This window comes from Labeo rohita, chromosome 1, assembly GCF_022985175.1.
Source record: "Labeo rohita strain BAU-BD-2019 chromosome 1, IGBB_LRoh.1.0, whole genome shotgun sequence".
Lineage (NCBI taxonomy): Eukaryota > Metazoa > Chordata > Actinopteri > Cypriniformes > Cyprinidae > Labeo > Labeo rohita.
The window spans coordinates 49479933-49488081 of NC_066869.1; positions in this window are offsets into that span (position 1 = coordinate 49479933).

Sequence of the window (8149 nt, forward strand, 5' to 3'; positions counted from 1 at the left end):
ACTGTTCCTTTAAGGATGGTTTGTAGATGCTTCTGCTCAGTTTGAGGATTTATTGTAACTAAAATATTTTAAATCTAATAAAGAGAGCACCGCAACGGGAGGTCAGAGAGCCTCCAAAAATCTCCAAACCCAGAAGATCTAGCATCTGATGATATATTCCCGATGACAGACTCAATCGCCTCTGTGCTCGCTGACCATCAACAGCAATTATCAAGCCGAAAGACTCCTAGAAAACAACAGGCTCTGTTTACAGAGACACTGTAACTATAACCACATCTGAACCCTGAGTCAACAAACAGAGTCACATTTTAGAGCGAACTAATCCATGAATCCGTCCAGAACCTCCCGCTGCGTCTGACTCCCACGTCTCAGACGGGACGGACGGGTCAGTGTTTTGATGTGTCTTTCTTGGAAATGACTCCTCGTTGGGTGTCGATCAACTAGTCTCAAAGCGAGAGCTGAGGTTTACAGAAAAACGACTGGATTGGAGATGACGACGAGGTGTCTCGAAGTGAACTTTAAGAGGTCTTGCTCCTGATGGGTAAACGCTCAGGATGTTCTTACAATCCTCAAAGCTTTGGATGAATCGTTTCTGCGCCGTGTGCCACGGATGCCAACGCAAATGCAGTCGGGGCTCATTATCGCACGCTTGACTCTGTGTGTTTGCGTGACGAGTGACTCTGGCCTTTAGAGCCGAATTCAAGTCACCGCCAAGCCGGCAAGAGGGAACGTCTGTCACCGTACATTCAGGAAAAGTAAACATGCAGTCTTTTGGCGGAACCCAGAAGAGAGAAGTGCATTTTTCCAAACGTCTTCCTCAACTGCTTGTGTCTCATTGGAAAGATTGACCTGTTTTTTTTCTTTCTTTTCGCCACATATTAAAGATGTTTTTCTTGGAGACTATTAAGGAGAGTCATGCGTCTTCATTTTTGTAAAAACAACCCCAGCGGCTTCAAATCATCATGACAGATTTGTATTTTTTTATAAAACAGGCCGACAAAGGAAAATGCAGGGTTATACGGACAGCAACCGTCAACTGAGAAACTCCATATGGCAAAAACACAGATTTTTAAATATGTATATTTTAAATATAATATAAAAACTCTTTTATAAATATGCTTTTTATTGATGCATGGTTTGTTAGGATAGGACAAGATACAATCTGGAATCTGGGGATGCAACAAAAAAAAAAAAAAAAAATCTAAGAAAATCGCCTTTAAAGTTGTCTAAATGAAGCTCTTTGCAATGCATATTACTGATCAAAAATTACGTTTTGATATATTTACGGTAGGAAATTTACAAAATATCTTCATGGAACATGATCTTTACTTAATATCCTAATGATTTTTGGCATAAAAGAAAACTTATATTTACGTAAATACATTTTCTTCCAATATATTTCATTTAATATATTTCTTAAAAGCATTTCAAAATATATTTATTTTGCCCGCCAGACATTTTAATCCATGAAAATATTTCAAATTAAAATTCACACGTTACATTTAAAGAAAAACTTTATTTATTTATCTGTAACTTTATTATTAACATTTATTATCTATAACTTGTGCAAACATATAAGGCATTTAAATCAGCTAGGAACATACTTTACCACATTCAAAAAATAAATGCATAAAATAAATAAAAAATAAAAAAATTACAATATATATTAAACTTTATTATAGATTACATCCACATTTGTATTTAGCCTAAACGTAGGCTACTGTAAGATGGGAAATTAAATATGAAATACATTTTAATATATATTTCGTTATATGAAAGTTAAATCTAAATTTATGTTCAATTTCTAGTCAGTGGTTTTGTTGGATTTCTTCTCTTCGCCTGACTCTGTTTTCATCTTTGACAGTGTCTGACAGCAAAACATTCAAACCTGAACTATTTTAAACTTTCAAGTCAACAGTTGTCATTAAATTTATCTAATTATTTTATAGCGTTTTAAAGTAAAATAACAAAACAGCAATTCATTTTAATGTTTTTTCTTTAGAAGTTTAACAAATCATTTATTATTATTTATAAATGTAAATGTATATGTATATATATACACGTGAGTTTATACGTGAGTTTGAACTTCCAAAATGTAGTTTAAATGCAGCTTCAAAGGACTCTAAATGATCCCAGCCGAGAAAGAAGGGTCTTATCTAGCAAAACAATTGGTCATTTTCTAAAAAATAAATAAATAAATAAATATACTTCTTAACCTCAAACGCTTGTCTTGTCTAGCTGTGTGTGTACTGTGTGTACGTCTTATTTTCTCCTCCAACTTCAAAATCATCCTACATCGCTGCAGAAGTACCAGCCCAGTGTTTACAAAGTGAACGTGCAAAGAAGGTCAAACACCCTTTACAAAAAAAGTTAAAACAGCGATGTAGGACGATTTTGAAGTTGGAGGAGAAAATGAGATGGGAGTTTTTAGACGTACCCTAACTGTCACGACTGGAAAAAAAAACCACAGAGCTAGACAAGATGAGCATTTGAGGTTAAAAAGTATATAAATTGTCAATGTTTTTAGAAAATAACCGATTGTTTCGCTAGATAAGACCCTTCTTCCTCGGCTGGGATTGTTTAAAGTCCTTTGAAGCTGCATTTAAACTACATTTTGAAAGTTCAAACTCATGGGTACCATAGAAGTCCATTATATGAAGAAAAATCCTGAAATGTTTTCTCAAGAAACATAATTACTTTACGACTGAAGAAAGAAAGACACAAACATCTTGGATGACAAGGGGGTGAGAACATTATCAGAATTTTTGTTCTGGAAGTGAGCGACTCCTTTAATACAGCCAAATGCATAAAATGCATGCCACTTTTTACTGCATTTCAGACAGTGTTTTGCTCAGCGTCAGGACAGGCCTTGGATGACGGAGGAAAGAACCCTTCTGACCCAGACTGATTCCCAGCACCCGTGATCGGCTCTATTTTGATTTTATGATGTTCCTGCCCCATTTTCTTTGTCTGACATGAATGTTGGCAAAATTAAACAGAGTCCTGACCTGATTAACATAAAGCAACCCAGTGTTTCAGTCGACACGCACATACTGATTACTGTACAGACTGATGAGACTGTCTATCTGTCTGTCCGTCTATTTTAAATGTAAAGCTTTTAAAACTGTTTTAAAGGAATAGTTCATTGTAAAACTAATGATAATAATCTTTATATAATCTTTTTTTCATTTCACTCCAAACTTGTTTGAAAAATGTTGTTGATTTTCACTGTACAGACAAAAAAAATTATATAGTTTTCATTTTTGAGTAAAAATGTTTCTTTTTATTTCTTTTTAATGGTGAAGTTGTTTCAGCTTTGCCCTCTGACCGATGTGTCACACTGGAATTTTGTGATTATTCCCGCTTGTGACAGGAGCGTCAAACTTGTCCTTTCCAAACAGAAAGACAAAAACAAGGAGCAGACGTCCTGTCTTTATGAAAGACCACAGGCTCTGTTCTCCGTATGAAGGAGTATTTTTCATGTGCAGATGCTGATGAGAAGCACATGGCTGTCGCATTCTCTCTTCAGACTGGGTCAGTGGGACAAACCCACTTCTCCTTGTTTCTTCTTCTTTTCTATCTGTGTTTGTTTATTCTATCTATCCTCCATCTGAACCTAAAGCAGTAACTCAAGTGGAGACCCCATGTTGTAAAAGCCACAGTAAAACTACAGGTTATTCACTCTAAAACATTCGTTTTTGGACATTAGTACCATAGTATTCTTTAAATTACAGTGGTGTGTACAGTAAATACCTGGAAATGGCAATCAGGTTTTACCATGGTATATATCAAAGTACTATACTTTAAAGGGGTGCTTTTATGCTTTTTCACTTTTTGAATTTTAGTCAGTGTGTGGTGTGTATCTTTGTGCATAAATAGTTACAAATCTCACTCAAGTCCACTCGAAAGGGAGATATTTCGTTTTTAAAAATCCCTTTTCAAGAACGACAACGAGCGGCTCCTTTAAAGCTTTAGAACGGCATAGACGGGTGTTTCTCTTCATCAGTCCAAAACAAGTCCAATAATATGCATCCATCCATAATAAAAAGTGCCTCACACAGCTCTGGGGGGGTTAATAAAGGCCTCCTGTAGCGAATTGATGTGTTTTTGTAAGAAAAATATCCATATTTAAAACGTTAGAATCACTTTAATCTAGCTTGCGCTAACAGTTGTACACGGAACTTGCTTCTTTGTCAAGGGGCGTGGCAGTATGAAACACCGTCTAAGCTGTTCGCCAATCGCAACACAGTGGGACAACTAACCAATCACAACACATTTTGTTTTTCAGAAGGCGGGCCTTCATTAAACCCGGAACTAATCGAGCCATTTGTGCCAGGCTGGGAGAAATGTATTGTAATAATGTAAATTATGTTAAAAAATAATGTGTTTTTCGAACCATCAAGCATGAAAGCATGTTCTAGTACACCCCCAAAACAAAATCAAGACTTTGTAAAAGAGCATAATAGGACCTCTTTGATGAAAATGTGATTGCATATAACTAAAATGATTTCTGAAGGATCATGTGACACTGAAGACTGGAGTAATGATGCTGAAAATTCAGCTTTGATCACAGCAATTAATTACAGTTTAACAGATGTTCACATAGAAAACAGCTATTTGAAATTTTAATAATATTTCACAATTTTTACTGTAATTTTGATTTTTTTTTTTTTTTTTAATGCAACTTTTGTGAGACTTCTTTCAAAAATATTTTTAAAAATCTTAATTCCAAACTTTTGACCACCAGTGTGGACCGTTTGCTTTTGGAGAGAAATGTTGAGATCTATGACTTTTAATTGCAGGCTTTGTGGTCACGATTCATTTTCATACAAATAGTCATGATCCAAGATTTAGTTCTGTTCTGTTCATGTCACTTATACTGGATGCATTATTCTTTTACTTGGAATCATATTCAGGTGTAATATAATTTTATAAATCATAAAATTGGATTGCAAAATGTAATTGAAACTTAAATGGCACAATTACTTGAGTCATTGTTTTTTACTGGGAATTTGGGAGTTAAACATAATTCTTTAAAAAATAGCATTCTGACACATCATTGTTTAACATCTGATCTCATGGTTGATTTGTCTCTAAAAATGAATTCTCTATGGTGAACATGAATGACATTTTGACTTCTGTAGCTTGACTTTTGCACCCTGTTGATTCACAGTTGTATAAATTGCTAGGTCAGACTGTCACAGAGTCATTTTAATCATATTAAATCATACGTAATGCTGTGAAGGCCAGGTTATGGCTCTGGTTATTTTGGAGTTACCAGAACAGCTGCTTTATGGTCACACAGAACTGTTTTAGTGACTGTGGTTTTCTGCAGTATGTGGGATTTCTAAGAATAACGTTTGCGGCGAGAAATGAACAATTAAAGAGGGACGTGAGAAATAATGTTCCGACTCAACAGTCTGAAACTTTACATGACTAAATCTCACAAAAATCATCTGAGCTGAAAATAGTTCAGCCACACACTTCTTTTCAAATAATGACTAGAATCACTTTGTGTGAAGAAAATATTACGTTTAAGTTGGTATTCTTTGAAAATCTTCCACTCAAACCACAGTCACACATGGACACAGTGACATACTGTATGTCGGTCAAAGATGAAAAGGTTTTTTTTTTATTATTATTATTTTATTTACATTTTTTCTTAATTTAGTTTATATAAATATAAAATATATAAATATATTTTATAAATATAGAAATTTTCTTAATTTTTATATAAATATATCTGAAAGACAATGGAACATTTACACACATATTTTGTCATTTTATTTTCACAAAAGTAATTTAACAACATAAGTCAACACTTAAAGATTTAATATTTTTCTATGTATATAAAATATGTTTTGTAAATTTAATTTGATGTATATGAATGCTTTGAACTGAACATAAGTGTATTGACAACTATTTTATTATTATTGTACTTTTATGCTACTTTTATGTCAAAAAAGAGCAGCATGAACATTCTGCTAAACATCTTATTTTCTGTTCCACAGAAGAAAGAAAGTCAAACAGGTTTGGAAAGTCATGAGGGTGAGCAAATGATGACAGGATCATTTTTCGAGGGAAATGTTCCTTTAATGAAGGCAATTTGTGCTTTGAGATCGACATATTTTGATGCCATATTTAATAGTTGTGGTGGAAACCTTTCAGTGCACTCCATTACCAGATTTTCTGGATGCCAGTTTTATGGTGTCAGAGGTTCTGATCTCCATCAGAGCAGCATTAGAACAATTAGTGTTGGATTGTGAAACTGAAGTGCTGCGGTTAGCATTCCTGATCTCTGGTTACCGCAAGCAGAACCTGCAGATACTGCGCCAGAGGGTCGTCTGCACTGAGCCGTGTTGCTGTTGTTGTTGTTTAGCTTGTGCTGTGGACAAACTGTCTGCTCTTTAGGGGACACAGGAATGTTGGCTGAACTTTCTCTCCGTGAAAAAATAAACTTGGACAAGAATGCGTTGAGCTTCAGCTGTATGGAAGGTTAAAGTTCTTCTAGATGAAACGAGATTGGATCTGAGGAACCACAGGAGGAAAACAGATGCTCTTCTGTGACTGATGTTTTTACATTGCTTTAGGCCATTCTGGGCTGTTGCTAGGTATTCTGTGTGTTCTCAGTGGTTGATATGGTGTTGCTAGACGGTTGCTAGGGCATTCTGGGTTGTTGCTAGTTATTTTGGGTGTTCTCAATGGCTGATATGACATTGCTAGGTTGTTGCTAGGGCATTGTAGGTTGTTGCTAGGTATTCTAGGTGTTCTCAGTGGAGTGGTTGATATTGCATTGCTAGGTGGTTGCTAGGGCATTCTGGGTTGTTGCTAGGTATTCCGGGTGCTCTCATTGGTTGGTATGGCATTGCTAGGTGGTTTCTAGGGTGTTCTGCATTGTTGCTTGGTATTTTGGGTGTTCTCAGTGGTTGATATGGTGTTGCTAGGTTGTTGCTAGGGCATTTTGTGTGTTCCTAGTGATTGATATGGCATTGTGAGGTGGTTGCTAGGGCACTATGGGCTGTTGCTTGGTATTCAGTGTGTTCTCAGTGGTTGATATGGTTTTGCTAGGTGTATGCTAGGGCATTTTATGTGTTCCTAGTGATTGATATGGCATTGTGAGGTAGTTGCTAGGGCACTCTGGGTTGTTGCTAGGTATTTCAGGTGTTCTCACTGATTGATATGGCTTTGCTAGGTGGTTGCTAGGGCATTCTGCATTGTTGCTAGGTATTTTGGGTAATCTCAGGGGTTGAAATGGCATTGCTAGGTGGTTGCTAAGACATTCTGAGTTGTTGCTAGGTATACTGGGTGTTTACAGTGGTTGATATGGTGTTGCTTGGTTGTTTCTAGGTATTCCAGGTGTTCTTAGTGGTGATATGGTGTTGCTAGGTTGTTTCTACGTATTCCGGGGGTTCTCAGTGGTTGATATGGTGTTGCTGGGTTGTTGCTAGGTATTTTGGGTGTTCTCAGTGGTTGATATGACATTGCTAGGTGTTTGCTAGGGCATTTTGTGTGTTCCTAGTGATTGATATGGCATTGTGAGGTGGTTGCTAGGGCACTATGGGCTGTTGCTTGGTATTCAGTGTGTTCTCAGTGGTTGATATGGTGATGCTAGGTTGTTTCTACATATTCTGGGTGTTCTCAGTGGTTGATATGGTTTTGCTAGGTGTATGCTAGGGCATTTTATGTGTTCCTAGTGATTGATATGGCATTGTGAGGTAGTTGCTAGGGCACTCTGGGTTGTTGCTAGGTATTTCAGGTGTTCTCACTGATTGATATGGCTTTGCTAGGTGGTTGCTAGGGCATTCTGCATTGTTGCTAGGTATTTTGGGTAATCTCAGGGGTTGAAATGGCATTGCTAGGTGGTTGCTAAGACATTCTGAGTTGTTGCTAGGTATACTGGGTGTTTACAGTGGTTGATATGGTGTTGCTTGGTTGTTTCTAGGTATTCCAGGTGTTCTTAGTGGTGATATGGTGTTGCTAGGTTGTTTCTACGTATTCCGGGGGTTCTCAGTGGTTGATATGGTGTTGCTGGGTTGTTGCTAGGTATTTTGGGTGTTCTCGGTGGTTGATATGACATTGCTAGGTGTTTGCTAGGGCATTTTGTGTGTTCCTAGTGATTGATATGGCATTGTGAGGTGGTTGCTAGGGC